The sequence below is a fragment of the Lolium perenne genome, unplaced genomic scaffold (assembly GCF_019359855.2).
Source record: "Lolium perenne isolate Kyuss_39 unplaced genomic scaffold, Kyuss_2.0 unplaced23, whole genome shotgun sequence".
Taxonomy (NCBI): Eukaryota; Viridiplantae; Streptophyta; class Magnoliopsida; order Poales; family Poaceae; genus Lolium; species Lolium perenne.
The window spans coordinates 51,380-68,173 of NW_027248981.1; the positions used below are offsets into that span (position 1 = coordinate 51,380).

General features: G+C 47.8%; 1 long non-coding RNA gene across 1 annotated transcript; it reads left to right on the forward strand.

Annotated features, from left to right (window-relative positions):
- Positions 1 to 10,891: 10,891 nt before the first annotated feature.
- LOC127326547 (uncharacterized) lies at positions 10,892 to 11,585 on the forward strand. Its single transcript, XR_011750070.1, has 3 exons — positions 10,892 to 10,938; positions 11,023 to 11,194; positions 11,286 to 11,585. It is a non-coding gene; the product is annotated as an uncharacterized lncRNA (long non-coding RNA).
- The last annotated feature ends 5,209 nt before the right edge of the window (positions 11,586 to 16,794 follow it).

Below are 16,794 nucleotides of genomic sequence, written 5' to 3' on the forward strand. Positions count from 1 at the left end.
AAACCACTAGTGGAAAACAGGGCTTCCGTGGGAGCCTTTTGTCGCGGGCGCGCCTGCACCCGCGACAAATGGCCTGGCCACGTCGCCCCGAAACCATGTGGAGCGCGCGGAGGCTTTTGTCGCGGCCTTTTGTCGCGGGCCGTATTACGACCCGCGACAAAAGGGGTAGGAGCGACGTGGCCACCCCTTTTGTCGCGGGTCGTAATACGGCCCGCGACAAAATGTCCCCGCCCTATATATAGAAGCAGCCAGCCACCCCCCCACCTCATTTTTTCCTTGGTGGTGAAGGTGGAGGTGTATGCTAGCTCATTTTTTCTACATGTGCACAAGAGGTGTTTGATGGAATGCTTGTGAGAGGGATGCCACTTGGTTTATTTGATAAGATTTCTCCTCTTTTTGATCCAAAAAGGTTAGCAACTATTTTCTCGACTATATATATATGCATAGTCCGTACAATACTAATTTTAGCAAGGTGATTGCATCTGATACATATATAATTGTACTTATGATGCAGATGAGTCATCCATGGATGTACGGTAACCGATGTGCTCCCGCTTTCAGAGAGGGCGTGAATTCTTTCCTGCTTGTGGCCGAGGCCAACAAGTCGAAGCAAGGTTTTATGTGCTGTCCATGTCTAAAATGTAAGAACGAGAAGGATTACTCTTGCTCAAGAGATATTAAGAGCCACCTGCTTCGGTTTGGGTTCATGTCCAGTTATAATGTTTGGACCAAGCACGGAGAAGAAGGGGTTATGATGGAAGACGGCGATGAGGAAGAAGATAATGATGAGAAGTATTATCGATCTATGTTCTCTGAATGCTTTGATACCGCAATGGACGACAATGAAGAAGAAGGAGGTGAAGAACAGGCATCAGATGATCCTGTTGATGATGATCTTCGTCGGGCCATTTCTGATGCAAGAAGAGAGTGTGGCACGGGTCAAGAGAGGTTGCTGTTCGACAAGATGTTAGAGGACCACCACAAATTGTTGTACCCAGGTTGTGAAGATGGGCATAGAAAGCTGGGTAGCATATTGGAATTGCTGAAATGGAAGGCAGAGGTCGGTGTGACTGACTCGGGATTTGAGAAATTGATGATAATATTAAAGAAGTCTGTTTCCAAGAAATAATGAATTGCCCGTCAAGACATATGAAGCAAAGAAGCTTGTCTGCCCTCTAGGATTAGATGTGCGTAAGATACATGCATGCATTAATGATCGTATCCTCTACCGCGGTGAGAAGTACGAGAATTTGAATAAATGCCCGATATGTGGTGCATTGCGGTATAAGATCAGAAAAGATGACCCTGGTGATGTTGAGGGCGAGCCACCCAGAAGAGGGTTCCTGCGAAGGGGCTGTGGTATGCTCCCAGCATTCCACGGTTGAAACGTTTGGTCGGCAACCAAGAGCTTGCCACGTTGTTGCGAGGGCCCAGGGCAGAACGTCAGAATGACGCGATGTTGAGGCACCCCGCTGATGGTCGGCGGTGGAGAAACATCGGGAGAGAGTTCCCGGATTTTGCAGTGTGAGGCAAGGAACTTATACTTTGGTCTAAGTACGAGATGGCATGAATCCTTTTGGGGAGCAGAGCTGCAGATCACAGCACCTGGCCCGTGACTCTATGTATCTACAACCTTCCTCCTTGGTTGTGCATGAAGCGGAAGTTCATTATGATGCCCGTGCTTATCCAAGGCCCAAAGCAACCGGGCAACGACATTGATGTGTACCTAAGGCCATTAGTCGATGAACTTTTGGAGTTGTGGGCCAAACCAGGTGTACGTGTGTGGGATGAGCACACGGAGCAAGAATTTGACCTACGAGCGTTGCTATTCGTAACCATCAATGATTGGCCTGCTCTCAGTAACATTTCAGGACAGACGAACAAAGGATACAATGCATGCACACACTCGTTTAGATGAGACTGAAAGTAAATATTTGGGAAAAAGCAGAAAAGTTGTGTACCCGTTCAATCGTCGTTTCCTTCCGCGCAAGCATCCCTTAAGGAAAAAAGGCAAGCATTTCGATGGCGAGGCAGACCGCCGTCCGAAGCCTGTCCCCCGTAGTGGTGCTGATATATTTGACATGGTCAAGGATTTAAATGTTATCTTTGGAAAGGGTCCAGCAGTCGACCTGTTCCGAAAGACGATGACGGACACGCGCCCATGTGGAAGAAGAAATCTATTTTACGGGAGCTAGAATATTGGAAAGTCCTGGAAGTCCGCTCTGCAATCGACGTGATGCACCTGACCAAGAATCTTTGTGGGAATCTTCTAGGGTTTCTAGGCGTGTATGGAAAGACAAAAGATACAACGAAGCACGGGAGGACCAGGAACTTCATAAAGGACGAAACGGCAATCATCCAGGGCAGTTTGTAGGGCCTGCCAGCTATGCTCTTACCAAACAAGAGAAGGAGATCTTTTTGAAGCCCTATTCAGTATCAAGGTTCCGTCTGGTTTCTCGTCGAATATAAAGGGGATAGTAAATATGAAGGAGAAAAAATTCCAGAACCTGAAGTCCCATGACTGTCACGTGCTTATGACACAATTGCTTCCGATTGCATTGAGGGGACTTCTACCAGAAAATGTTCGACTAGCCATTGTGAAGATATGTGCATTCTGAACGCAATTTCTCGAAGGTAATGGATCCAGAAACTTTGTCGGGATTACGGGAAGATGTGGTCCAATGTCTTGTCAGCTTCGAGTTGTTGTTCCCACCATCTTTCTTCAATATTATGACGCACCTCCTCGTTCACCTAGTTGAAGAGATTAGAATTCTCGGTCCTGTATTTCTACACAATATGTTCCCCTTCGAGAGGTTCATGGGAGTCTTAAAGAAATATGTTCATAACCGAGCTAGGCCGGAAGGAAGTATCTCAAAGGGCTACGGAACTGAGGAGGTCATTGAGTTTTGTGTTGACTTTCTTCCTGACCTTAAGCCGATTGGTGTTCCTGAATCTCGGTATGAGGGGAGGCTGACTGGAAAAGGCACACTAGGAAGGAAAGCAACGGTGTGGAGGGACAAGATTTCTTTCAATCAAGCGCACTACACGAGTTCTATACAATTCCAGCTTGGTGGCTCCGTACATCGAGAAACATAAGAATGTTTTACGAGAAATAAACCCGGGCCAGCCCGAGTCCTTGATTACACGTCAACACATGAATACCTTCGGCAGTTGGTTGCAAAGACATCTCATTAATGACCCATCTGCGGTGGAGCAGCTGTACTTGTTGGCCAGGTTACCATCTTCAAACATATGTACATTCCAAGGGTACGAGATAAATGGGAATACATTTTACACGATCGACCAAGATAAAAAGAGCACCAACCAAAACAGCGGTGTCCGCTTCGATGCAACAGACGAGAATGGGCAGACCACCACATATTATGGATACATAGAGGAGATATGGGAACTTGACTATGGTCCCACTTTTAAGGTCCCTTTGTTTCGGTGCAAATGGGTGAAGCTCAGCGCTATACATATTGACGATAAGTACGGTATGATAACAGTGGATCCCAACAATCTTGCGTACCTGGACGAGCCTTTTGTCCTAGCCAGCGAGGTGGCTCAAGTTTTCTACGTGAAGGACATGTCTAGCAAATCAAGAAAAAGAAATCAACAAAAGAATACATCAATCGAGGAGCCAAAGCGCCACATAGTTCTTTCGGGGAAAAGAAACATCGTGGGAGTGGATGACAAGATAGACATGTCAGAAGATTATAATAAGTTTAAAGAAATTCCGCCCTTCACGGTGAAAATTGACCCAAGCATCTTGCTAAATGATGAAGATTCTCCATGGCTACGGCGTAGAAGATCACAACACTAGATGGCGATGTAATAATGTATTCTTCATATATAGTTCCCAAGACAATCTCTACATTTATGTAATAATGAAGATTAAACTGTGCTTGGCTTGTTGATCTGCTTGGCAAGGCGTATCGATGCTCCTTTTATAGGCACGGCACCGCTTCTACTTTGTCTTATTCCTTCGACTGTCAGTCGTGCGCTACATGCTTTATCTCATCGAGCAGTGCGTCCACCCACGCGTCCTTATCCTGCCGACACCTTTAGTCGCGGTTGCAGCCACCAACCGTGACAAAAGGTTACCGACACATCCTTATCCTGCCGACAGCTTTAGTCGCGGTTGCAGCCACCAACCGTGACAAAAGGTTACCGACACATCCTTATTATCCTGCCGACATCTTTAGTCGCGGTTGCAGCCACCAACCGTGACAAAAGGCCCTCCTAGATAAGCCTCCCCCAGTCTTTTGTCGCGGTTTGAGCCTCCACCCGGGATGAAAGTTTCGCGCGCCACTTCGTTCCCGCCTATTTTCTTCCCGCATTCCCGCCATTTTTCCACTATATATATGTAGGCTTGGACTCTCATATCTGCAAACCTCATCACTCTCTCCCATGGCTTCCATCGTATGTCTAACACCCCGGGAGGCGGAGGCGCTTGCGCCTCGAACTACCCCTGCCCGCCCGGCTACCGCGTCCCGACCGGCTGGTTGCTGAGCGTCGGAGGCGTACCGGTCCCTCCTATCCCTGTAGGTGTGCCACGCGAGATGGCCATCACGAACCACTACTATTTCGAGCTCACGCCCGAGCAGCGGAGGAATCCCCAGTGGCATCCCGACTACAGCCCGACTTGGGACAGCTTCTTCATCAATCGGCGTGAGAGGGCGGATGCCAGTTACGAGGATTACGGCCAGCCTCATACTAACTTCAACGAGGCCGGCCGTCGGATGTGGTGGCGCGGCCGGACTCTCCGAGCGTCCTGGCCTATCGTGGCCCCCGCTGCGCTACCCTCAATCACAGCCCACGCGTGAACATCCGCCGAGGTTCGACAACCGCGACCCCGATGCTAGCGACGATGACGTCGGCGACTTTGATGACTACAGTGGCGACGTGTATAGGACTAGGCACGACTATGATTGAATGGCTCCAACATTCGAATCTGGCCATGTATCTTATTTTTCAGTTGAGCTCTGTACTTTAATTTCAGTTCAATCGTAATAAATTTCGTGTCAACCACTTTATTGAACAAAAACAACCGACAACGACTTTATAAACTAAATTTAAACTAATAGAACCGACAACGACTTTATTGAAATTACAATAAAATAGATAAATTACTAGTCTAGTCTCTACTCGTCGTCGGAGGTTGTCTCCGTCCAAAGGTCATCCCACCGAGGGTCGTTTTCGGTCCAAGTTGTATTCGAGTTCTCGAGCTCGAAGGCGGCGACGGCCCGACGGTGGCGCCTGTTGGACCTGCGTTGTGCCCTAAGGTTAGCAAAGAACGCGTCGGGGGACCGCGCCCTCCACTGGCGCATCAACTGCTCGTCGCGCTCGGCGATGGCGATCCGGCGCTGCACCTGGCGATGCCGGTGACGGTCCTCGTCGGTGACGAGGCACGGCGGTGGCGCGAGGAACTCCGCCTCCTCTAGCGATTCAACATCCGGGAAGTTCATGTCGTGCCCTGGCCGCCGAAAGCGCCACGCCGCCGCGTCGTAAGCGCGCGCCGCCTCTTCCGGCGTGTTGTACGTGCCGAGGGTGAGGCGGAAGCCACCGGCGCGTATCTCGGCGGTGAACCTACCGCTCGGATGCACTCGAACGCCACGGAAACCGGACGCCCCTCGACGACATGGAGGCATCCCGGAGATGAATGAGCGGAGGCGGTGGCGACGTGTGGTTGCGCCCGCACTCGTCGCTCTATATAGCGCACGCGGGGCATGGCACGTGTCAGCGGTGGCTACACGTCGCACGCCGGCGTCGGCGGGGTGAGGCACGTGTCAGCGGTGGCTACACGTCGCACGCCGGCGTCGGCGGGGCGAGGCACGTGTCAGCGGTGGCTAAACGTCGCACGCCGGCGTCGGCGGGGTGAGCCACGTGTCAGCGGTGGCTAAACGTCGCACGCCGGCGTCGGCGGGGTGAGCCACGTGTCAGCGGTGGCTACACGTCGCACGCCGGCGTCGGCGGGGTGAGCCACGTGTCAGCGGTGGCTAAACGTCGCACGCCGGCGTCGGCGGGGTGAGCCACGTGTCAGCGGTGGCTACACGTCGCACGCCGGCGTCGGCGGGCGAGGCACGTGTCAGCATTTATATATGCGAGATGCAAATAGTTCTATGGATGTCATATTCATGTTCATTGGATTTTTCTGATCAATTTTCATATATAACACTTTTCTTTTTGAGTTACCATTTAAAAGTTATTGAAATAATAGTTTTTATTAAAAAAAACAGAAAAACAAAAAACAGAAAAACAAAAAACAGAAAAACACAAACGGTCCAGGCCAGATCCGCCTCCAACGGCTCCAGGCCGTTGGATTCAAACGGCCGGAGCCGTTGGATGCGCATCACGCGGATCGGCCGCCTCCCCCCTCCCACCCCCTTTTGTCGCGGGTCGAGCCACGGCCCGCGATAAAGACCCCTTTGTCGCGGGTGGGGGCTTGACCCGCGACAAAGGGGGTCTTTTGTCGCGGGTCAAGCCCCCACCCGCGACAAAAGGCCCTAGGTATAAATATCTACCGCCGCGGGCGGAGCCCCACCCGCGACACCGGAGGCCATTTTCCTTAGCAGAAATCGCGCCGTCAGGCTGCCGAAATCCACCGCCGCCGCCGCCGGCCATCTTCCTCGCCTCCAGCCACCGCCCCTGCCACTTCTGAGCCGCCTCTTCGCCGCCCCCGCCCTCTGCGCCACCTCCGCCACTGTGGGCCGCCTCTGCGCGCCACCTCGACGAGATCTCCCGCGCGCGCCACCTCCGGCCGCCGCCTCCTCCGGCCGCCGCCTCCTCTGGGACACCCCGGCCGCCGCCCCCTCTGCGCCACCCTCGAGAAGCAGGTAGCCGCCACCCTCCGCCGCCCCGCGCGGCCGCCGGTGCCGGCCGGCGCCCATGCCCCGGCCTTTTTTCATTAAGTTTTTTAATTAAGTTAGTTAGTTTAGTTTAGTTAGTATTAGTATTTAGTTTTAATTAGTATTAGTTAGTTAGTATTAGTATTAGTATTTAGTTTTAATTAGTATTAGTTAGTTAGTATTAGTATTAGTATTTAGATTAAATTTAGTATTAGTTAGTTAGTTTAAATTTTTGTAGATAGTTAATTCAAATTTCGTAGTTACTTAATTCAAATTTCGTAGTTACATAGTTCAAATTTCGTAGATTAAACCGACGCAAACACTCTCGCGAACACCGCTCTCCCTCTCGCGAACAACACTCGCCGACACCCCTCTCCATCTCGCGAACACTAGCCGACACCCCTCTCCCTCTCGCGAAAACCATCGACGCCGCAACTCCCCTCTTCTCTCCCTTCTCGCGAACAACACTCGCCGACACCCCTCTCCATCTCGCGAACACTAGCCGACACCCCTCTCCCTCTCGCGAAAACCATCGACGCCGCAACTCCCCTCTTCTCTCCCTTCTCGCGAACAACCGATGCCGACACCCTCTCTCTCTCTCTCTCGCAAACACGCGTCGCTGACACCCTCTCCCTCTCGCAAACACGCGTCGCCGACACCCTCTCCCTCTCGCAAACACGCGTCGCCGACACCCTCTCCCTCTCGCAAACACGTGTCGCCGATTAGGGTTAGGGTTTGGTTTGTGTTTGATTAGGGTTAGGGTTTGGTTTGTGTTTGAACATTTACTTATCGATTTAAATCTTTTGCAGAAACAATGGATCAATTCGAACGGGACTTGGAACAGGAAGACATATTCGCGGACATAATCCGCGATGGTACAGAAGCCGACCGAGCCGGCTCCGGTGATGGAGAAGCCGACGGCTCCGGTCATGGAGAACCCGACGGCTCCGGTCATGGAGAAGCCGACGGCTCCGGTGACGGAGAAGCCGACGGCTCCGGTGACGGAGAAGCCGACGACGGCTCCGGTGACGAGGTATTAATGGAATTCTATATGTACATATGTATTGAGGCATTAGTATAGAGGCATTAATGCAATTCTATATGTATTCTCTTAGGCCTCCGAAGATAAGATAGAGAAACGAGGCCCGGCAAAGAAGTTGACCAAGAAAGACCACTTCACAATTGAAGTTATATCACCGGAAGGCCAACCGGTGGTACCCGAGAATGTCGGAGTGAAGTTCAAAAATCAGTGCGGAGTTGTGGTTAGAGATCGTGTCCCGATCACTGTCAGAGAATGGAACAAGACGAAGAATGTGTCCGAAAATCAGGTTGCCGATAGGTACAAGGACACACTTTTCAGAGACCTGATGGCACATTTCACTTTGCCAGATTTGGGATCGGAGTCTGAGAATGCTAAGCAGCGAGCGCTAGTGAAGAAATGGGCTCTTAAGAAGATGGGGGAACTTTTCCGGGCGTATAAGAACCGGTTATGGAAAAATTATAAGAAAGACAAGAAGCCTCCATTATTCGAGAACTACCTAGCGAAGCAGGAGCATAACTGGGAAGAATTTGTGAGGTACAAAGAATCAGAGGAGGCTGTGAACCTGTCAGCGAAAAACAAGAAGAATGCAAGCGAGAAGAAATATCACCATCATACGGGGCGAGGGGGCTACGGAAGAGCCATGCCTAAGTGGGATGCACAAGAGGCTGAGATGGAGCTGAACGGGATCACTCCAGAACCCACGCGAGAAGGATGGGACATAAGGGCTCGAAATTGGTTCCTCGCGCATGGCTGTGAGTATGACATGAAGACAGGGAACATTGTTGAAAGTGACACCAGGGTTAGGGTACCCAGGCAAAAATGGATTGAAGTGACGACAGATATAAAGGCGGGAAAACTAAAGTTTGCTCCCGATAGAGAGAAAGACTTGCTGACGCTTGTCCTCGGTAATCCTGAGAAGGGAGGACGAACAAGAGGCTTCGGCCCTAGTGTTCCGTGGTCGCTTGGGTTTCCGGCCGACGCGGAGACTTATAGAAGCCGAGCGAGAGCTAAACAACGCCAGCTGGAGGTGCAGAATGACCGGATGGCCGAGTTCCAACGCCGACTTGACCAGCAGCAGCGGGAGCTTCAGCAGCAGCAGCGGGAGATAAATGAACTAAAAGGACAGCGCCCGCCAGATAATACGGCTGAAATATCTCAGCGACGAGACAGCAGCGTGGCCGACTCGGAGGCCCCTCCTACACGGATGATGATAGATGCCGGTCCTGGCGACCCCTTGGATGGAATCAAGGAGACAACACCTTGTGATCTCCATGAGGTGTTCGGGAAGGTTTCGTTAAGGTGGCGGCCGGCTATGTCTTACCGGCATTTGGACCTGAAGGTGAGCCGGCAACATGGCATGGCAATCCGATTCCAGCTGGCTATGCTCGTGTCGGGGTGGATTCAGCTTGTCCCGCAGTGGGAGACATTGGAGCTCCATATCCACTGGAGGTGATGGGGGGCTTACACTCAGAGAGGTCTTGGGAGAAATCATTCTCTGGGAAAAGAAGAACATCAGGCTGCCGGGCTGGGTAGCACCTAGTACCGATCGTCCCAAAGAGGTCACCATCACCTCCTCCAGGTGATCGCAGGCCACCATCACCTCCTCCTACTGATCACATGTCGCCACCATCACCCCGTGGGTACGACGTCGACCACGACATCGGTAGTCCATCTCCATCTCCAGCGCCGCCGCCTCCGCCCACTAAGACTCGGAATGCACCCAGCCGGAAGCGTTTCAAGAGTCCTGTCCCCAAGAGGTCGCCCCTCCCAAAAGTACCAAAGGTTCCTCCCCCCCGTCCTTGGGATCTTACTGTCGAGGAAAATGCGGCCGCTGTTGCGAAACACAACTATGATCATTTCCATAAGCCAAAACCTCCAGCGCCAGAGCCATACACAGAGAAGCAAATAGAATATGCTACTAGTTTTCTGAACACACCATCGCAGTATGAGTTACACGAGAAGAAGGATGACTATACACGCACTCTTGCGAAGGTAATTGACCAAAAAAAGGATGAAAAGGCCAAGGAGAAGGACATTGCTGGCACGAGCAAATCATCAGCTAGAAGTGCAGATGAGAAAAGGTCAAGTTCAACAAGTGCACCCCTCAAGGCCAAGCAAACGACAAAAGGCAAAAAGAGAAAGGAAGTTCCCCTCCTCGGTGCTCAGCCCAAACAATCGATCCCAGCACTCAAAGTGTTTAATGTTCCCAAGGTGTACGAGGAACATGGTGGTGATGTCAATATGGAAGAAGCTGCAACTCTAGCGGCTCAATGTGGAGTTACCGTGGAGGAATTGTTTGGTGCCGCAGATGCTGCACTACCCACTGCTGATATAGCTCCTAAATTTGTCTACGGGGCCGACTTGGTCAGCAGAGAGCAGCTGCATAAACTGCCAACACATATGCGGAATTTGCATCAGTGGTACCTTGATGCATGCAAGGAGAAAAAATGTACATCGTGGCGAGTATACCATGGGAATATTACTACCGAAACGAGGAGATCCATATTAAGATGAATGAACTCGGCGCTATTCAATCTAGAAGCCCTCGACAAATCTCTCATGAGTTGCTATTGCTTGTAAGTTGTTAACTACATATAAGTTCATTTTCATTCAGTTCATGTTCGTTTTCATTGCATATATATACTCATTATATCTTATGGGTTCTCTTTTGCAGACTGAAGATCAGTGAGTGCAAAAGTAATAATATTATCAATGTTGGGTTTGTTGACCCAGATAAAATACATGTTGAAACGGTGAAGCATAAACGCGAAGAAACGGGGGGAAACCTACTAAGGTTTTTGGGGCAGCAATATTTCTGTGATTCAATATTGTTTCCTTACAACTACGAGTGAGAGTCTTAATGATCTTTTATGCACATTCAATTTTTCTTACTCGATGTTAAGTGTAATTCCTGACGTATATGCATAACATGTGCAGCTTCCACTGGATTCTACTAGACATTCAACCTGATAAGGGAATAGTTGAAGTAAGAGACCCATCGAGTAGAGGCCTGGACGGGTTCCAGGACTTGCAGAAGTTGCTCCAAGTGTAATTTCCTTCATCGCCGCGCTTTATCTTTCGTGAGATATCAATTAATTATCCACTCATTCAATCATTCTTTTGCACTGGCAGGGCTTGGCAAGCTTTGAAGAATGTTCATAAGGACATTACCTTTGCAAAGAAGCTAACATTTACTCCTGTAGCGTGCCCCCAGCAGCCACAAGGGACGAATCTATGTGGATACTACGTTTGCGAGTCCATTCGCATGTTAACCACTGAGAAGCAGAACAGAAATAAATTCGACGTAAGCAATAACATTCACAACTTTATTTATTATCATCAATATTTCGTTATCAAGACTGATATAGTCATACTCATCTCATTTTCGTATATAGGTCGACTTCATGCGGGACAGACTCCAACCAAAGGAACACGCACTAGGAATCGCGGAGGAAGTGGCGGGACTTTTGGTTAGAGAAGTAATAAACAACAAAGGCTTGTTTAGTCCAGATAGTTGTTCTACCTCCAAATAGACGGTCGTTAGTACCGTTTGTCGATCGTGAGCTCCATGTATATATGTAGGGAACCTACGAATATGTGTAAGGGGAATCGACTTCTGCTTCCAATATTTGTTTGATCGATCTATATATATATATAATGAATGAATGTGTACAACTTCTAGTAGCGTACAAATATATGCAACTTTCATTTTCGAACGAAAAAAATGAAATAACAGGCGGTCGGTGGCGGGGGGGGGAGGGGTGCTGCACCCCTCAAACCCTAAAGCAGAAGCGTTGTGCGCGCGCCACGTAGAAGGCCTTTTGTCGCGGGTGGTAATACCGCCCGCGACAAAAGGGCCTGTGCCCTGCGCGCCCCGCGGCTGCCACGTGGTGGACCTTATGTCGCGGGTCGTAAGTGACCCGGGATAAAAGGCCACCCTTTTATCGCGCCTTGCTTGTCGCGGCTGGCCGCCCGCGACAAAAGGCCCTAACCACCCGGATCAAAAGGCCTGTTTTCCACTAGTGAACATTAGTCCTTACAAATAACATTTGGAACACTGATGATTGAATGTTACGTAACCTGTGGTGATCATGCAACATTTTGGTCATCTGTAAGCCAATAAGACTTATTGGCTAATAGTTTGCCATGATGGTTCTGATGGCCGACATAAGTTCCAGGGACCTTTGAGGCCCTGATTAGACCTGGTACTCGTGCAATATATTCTGAAGACTATACTTCAATTTTTACCAAGATTAAAAATCTTAGTACTCATCTTAATGATTGTGTGCATCCCTAGTTGGTGCAGAGACCGGAAAGTGAAATTCTCCCCATTTTAAGGGACGAATTTAGGACTCACTAGCAGACACAGAGCGGAAAACTCCACGGATGGAGCCGCTTCTGCCTTCCGATCGCTCCCGCCTGGGCGATCCCGAAGGCCACCCCATCTCCTCGCCTCGAGCTCCCCTAACACCGTCCCCGCCTGGCCGCTGCCACCGCCGGCAGAGGCGATGACGGCGCATGTCCCGCCAAAGGCGGAGATCAGGGACCAAATTGGTTGCGTTCTGTTGTTTCCCAAGAGGTGGGGATGGCATCGGGAGGGCCAGGTGGTGCTGCGGTGGAGTCGTTGAGGTGGAAGTCCGCTCGGCGTGCGACTCCCGCGGGTGCCTTCATGGCCGCCGCCGGCATACCGTGCCTAGATCGGCGGCGGTGCGGGCCATATCTGGGCCCAATATGGGTCCAGTGGGCCGTGGCTGTCCTCTCACGTCTTGTTGGGACGCGTCCTTGGGCGCTCCTTGTGCTCTGGTTTGTGCCTGGCGGCCACCAGTGGCTTCCCCAGTTTCCTGTTCGTCAACCCAACAGTTTGTCGTCTTCTCCACTGTCGGCTGGTGGCGTGGGGGCTACCGCCGTGACTTTTTAATAAAGGTGGCACTCCTACGTTTCTCTTGTGCGGAGATGAAGACCTTCTTGAGGCTTTTGCTTCTTGTTCTAGCCGGAATGTTGAGTTTCGGAAGGCTCCGTCGGCAAATGTAATAGTGCACCTATTGCCTCGAGTTCGCGGGATTGGGTCGTATTCGATTGTGCGCACACCCATGCTTTTGAGGGAGTGGCGTGAAGCTATGCTCTGTGTTGTCCGCTGGTAACATTTTGGTCCATGGTGAAGTTAGAGGCGAAGAATATCATGAATGGAGGTTCAAGTCATTGCGCTATTCAGGGGTTTGCTTAGTGTTCCGGCCTTCGCTGTAGCACTATAAAAGTTGAGGTGGCAGCACATGTGAAGTTCATAATCTTAACTTTCAGGGTGAAAATCCAAGGCCTGGCCTTAATTGGTTGTGCCTGGCAATAACGTTGTTCAAGGCATTGTTTTGAGAGCGGGAACTAATTTAGGGTGAAAACCTAAGATCTTTGATCGGGTGACGACGATGCTTGTGCACCGTTCCCTTCTTGGAGGGGGCACTTTTGGAGCGCCTGAAATTTAGGTGTTTTCCTGGTGGTGGTTGTATTGTTGTTGCTAAAGCTAGAATGCTGTAGCGGGACTTTTATTTCTTAGTTTCCTTTTTCTCTTTTTTGGTTGTGTGCATCCGTACTGGCATTAGGATATTGCGGTTTTGCAGAGACTAGGTGTATTTGGTATCTCTTGGTATTAATATATTCCTTTATCGAAAAATAATTGCCACAGACTTATTGTTAGCCAATAAGTACTAGTTGGCGTGCAGTTGGCTGAAAGGTCCCTGTCGACGAAAGGTGACCCTAGGCCGTATTATTTTCAAAAATCCTCTGATTTGCATAATATTTGTGTAGGTTAATAAAAAGAACATATTATTTTTCAAAAATATCCAGATTCTACCTATCCCTAGGCTAATTTCAGTTGGGTGATTGTGTTTTGGGTTCACTAGAATTGAGCAAATAATTCTTTTTTCTGCTGGATAAATTATTGTTTGTGTGATAAGAATGAACACTTGCTCTTATAAGTAAGTCCTTATATCAAGTTACTTGAGACTGCCACTTTATAAAGATACCTATTCATGGAGTTTCATGTGTTTTTCCGATTCCAACATTCCAAACAGCATATTGGAATTTTTTCAAATGTTTTCCGGCCTTTGTGTTTTCATCCGGATTTCAATCCTATTCATACTCTTTCCTATAATGTGTTCCAAATAGGACATTGATGTATTTTCTCTAAAAAAAAATCAACTTTACTCTAGACATTGAGAAACATTAACTATGTTGATATACAACAATGAAAGTAAATAAAAATAAAATTGTTTTCTTCCCAGCAATTATTCTTTTTTGTTCACTTAGTTTGTTATCAGTTTTTCAAGATGTTTGACTACATGGGTTGTCTAATCTTCTGCGAATATTGAGGGAGGGAGAGATAGAGACGGAGGGGAGAGGAGCCTAGGCTAGTAAGCAGTGTGGGATCTTTTCTAGAATATGCATACCATAAAATAGATTTTACATGGCATCAAAAAGACATCTGGTAGAATTGTAACCATAAATATGACAATAACTGAAATGCATACATTTCCCTCATACACCATGAGATAGTGAGAAGAGATATTTTTACATCCCAGAGAAGGCTACAATTGAAGATACTATCGTTTATGGTTTACAAGTTTCGATATCGTTTTTTATTTGCGGGGCAAAACTTTCTGTATCAATGGGAAATGATGCTCTATGTCCCAATCTACCAGATTATGATTTGGATCTGTCTAGGCCACCGATCTGAACATACATGATTACGAGCAGACAAAATGGTTTAACTCTAACGTTTGTACTGCCTAAATCATGTGAGCTTGCACCCCTAAAGAAGGAAGGGACGTCCTATCTGTGCTTTCTACCCCCACCACGAAACCGAGAATGGCCATTACGTTCAGCAGCGCTCCACGGTACCGGTTACCAAAACTCAGAAGAAGGTATCCAGAATAAGCTCGATCGATATGGCTGTGCATGAATGATGATGATGCATCCGTAGCTAACGTCCAGCCAGCAGATGAGCCGGTGGTTGCATGATACCAAGTAAAACTTTGTCGTGTTTCCTCGCCGCTGCACGAGGTGTGTCCACCTGCACAGCAAATTAGTCGACTTAAGCAAGAGGCTGGCGACATCGGTACACAGGCAGATAATGCGGAATTTAGCTACTTGCATGCTCGATTGCTGGGGAACATCAATGCCTGCCGTCCATTTCCCAACTGCTCCGCTCACGGAGCTTCCGATCATGATTTTCCTACTCCCAGGGGAAGGTTTTCTTGGGAGCAATTCATTGAACGCAGCGTACAACTCCTGCTTGTACCGCGCTCTAATCAGGTGTGCTTATTGGTATCCTTTCCTCTGACCATGGTAAGTTTCTATGTTATAGGAAATAACTCCACTAAGCAGAAAAAAGACCCTCGGGGAGATCGATATGAAGATCATGAGCTACCCTAACTAAGTGAAATAATCTATCGAATAAAGCCAACCGAAAGATAACCAAAAATCAGAACGTTTGTTCAAAGTTTTACCGGTTCATCCTTCCGAGCATTTCACAATTGGCAAATTAGAATATCAATGACTAGTAAACATACCCTTAGATAGAAAGTCGGTCGGTCTCAAAATAAATGCTTTGTTAGTTGTAGAACATTACTCTCATCGGACTTGAGTTTTAAAAAATAAAAAAAACGAAAGATTCATGGAATTTTCTTTTACATATATACCCTCTCCTTGAGGAAGATTCTGATTTTTTGTTTCAAAAACTATTGTACCTATCTCCTAGATGCCGTAGGGAACCGAGAACTTTCATATCTCAGTGAACTACAAATTCTTCTTTCTATGGCATTGTTACCTTTCATATTAAAGTCTAGTTTTCTTAATTAAATATAATACTAGTACAAAACCCGTGCTTTGCTACGGTTTGATTGAAAATTTTCTTTATCTCTTCTTGCTCCTCGTGATATTATTGATCACTTAATATGTTTTTAGTGCTAAACGTTCCGCTCATGGCAAAATCTTTAATTTTAACAGTGATACGATACAACGGAACAATGAATGTGCAAATGGTAATAACATTTGAGGAAAAGGGTTAGACTTTTAGTTACAAGCATTAGGTACCGAAATTCTATTTATGATGTCAAGTATATCTTATTAATACGAAATCTTTTTGCAATGTTAGATCTTTTTGGTCGTACCAAGACTCATTTTTATGATTTTGTCAATATTTGATTTTTTGCAACTCACGATTAGTATCGATAAAAAAATCTTTTATTAAATAGGTGATGCATGAAGTATTCTACACTTGTCTTGCAAAATCTTATTGCAGATTTTCATTATTGCTTGTCAATATTTAAGGTCGGTAACTCCATTATTAAATATCCATAAAAAGAAACTCATGTATTCAGTAGAACATGTTTGTCCATGTTTTACTCTGGTTAAAATAGCTTACATAGTTTGGTTAAAAAATTACATATAAACATATTATCAATTCACTATTGTTCTTAGAGAAATATCCATTCACTCATACATGTGCCAAATGTGTACACGCACAATCTGAAAACCATACCCGCTCACAAACTTCACTAATCAGGGGGTAACTACACAACTACCCTTGACGAAACCTATCAGATAAAGATCGTACTATATGTCTCATCAAACATAACCTCCAGCAAATAACCAACCTGATAAGAGGTCAACACAGCATCTAGAATTCTAGATACTGAACAGCGATTTCCATTTTACTCTGAAACATTCAGATAATTTTACAATACCGCACCGAGCCACTGCCGATTTCATTCAGTCCATGTACGGAGTAGTTAATTTGAGTGGAGAAGCAGCAAACAAAGCAGCCAGGTAGTTTAGGAGTTGGCGTTTAAGAAGTCTAGCTGGAGGAAGAGGGGCAGTTCTTTGCTGCACCAAAGAAGATGGGGCAACGCG